The following is a 509-nucleotide window of genomic DNA, read 5'->3' as shown; positions in this document are numbered from 1 at the left end:
TGAAGCTCAAGAACTAATTGAAATGGTTGCAAATAACCAATTCATGTACACTTCTGAAAGAAATCCTGTGAACAATGGGACTAGTCAGAAGAAAGGAGTTCTTGAGATTGACACTTTGAATGCCATATTGGAACAGAACAAAATATTGACCCAACAAGTCAATATGATTTCTCAAAGTCTGTCTGGAATGCAAAATGCACCAAGCAGTACTAAGGAAGCTTCATCTGAGGAAGAAGCTTATGATCCTGAGAACCCTTCAATGGAATAGGTGAATTACATGGGAGAACCCTATGGAAACACCTATAATCCTTCATGGAGAAATCATCCAAATTTTTCTTGGAAGGATCAACAGAGACCTCAACAAGGTTTCAATAACAATAATGGTGGAAGAAACAGGTTTAGCAATAGCAAACCTTTTCCATCATCTTCTCAGCAACAGACAGAGAGCTCTAAGCAGAATACCTCTGACTTAGCAACAATGGTCTCTGATCTAATCAAAACCACTCAAA

This window comes from Arachis duranensis, chromosome 2 (genome assembly GCF_000817695.3).
Source record: "Arachis duranensis cultivar V14167 chromosome 2, aradu.V14167.gnm2.J7QH, whole genome shotgun sequence".
Taxonomy (NCBI): Eukaryota; Viridiplantae; Streptophyta; class Magnoliopsida; order Fabales; family Fabaceae; genus Arachis; species Arachis duranensis.
This window is presented reverse-complemented; position numbering follows the sequence as displayed.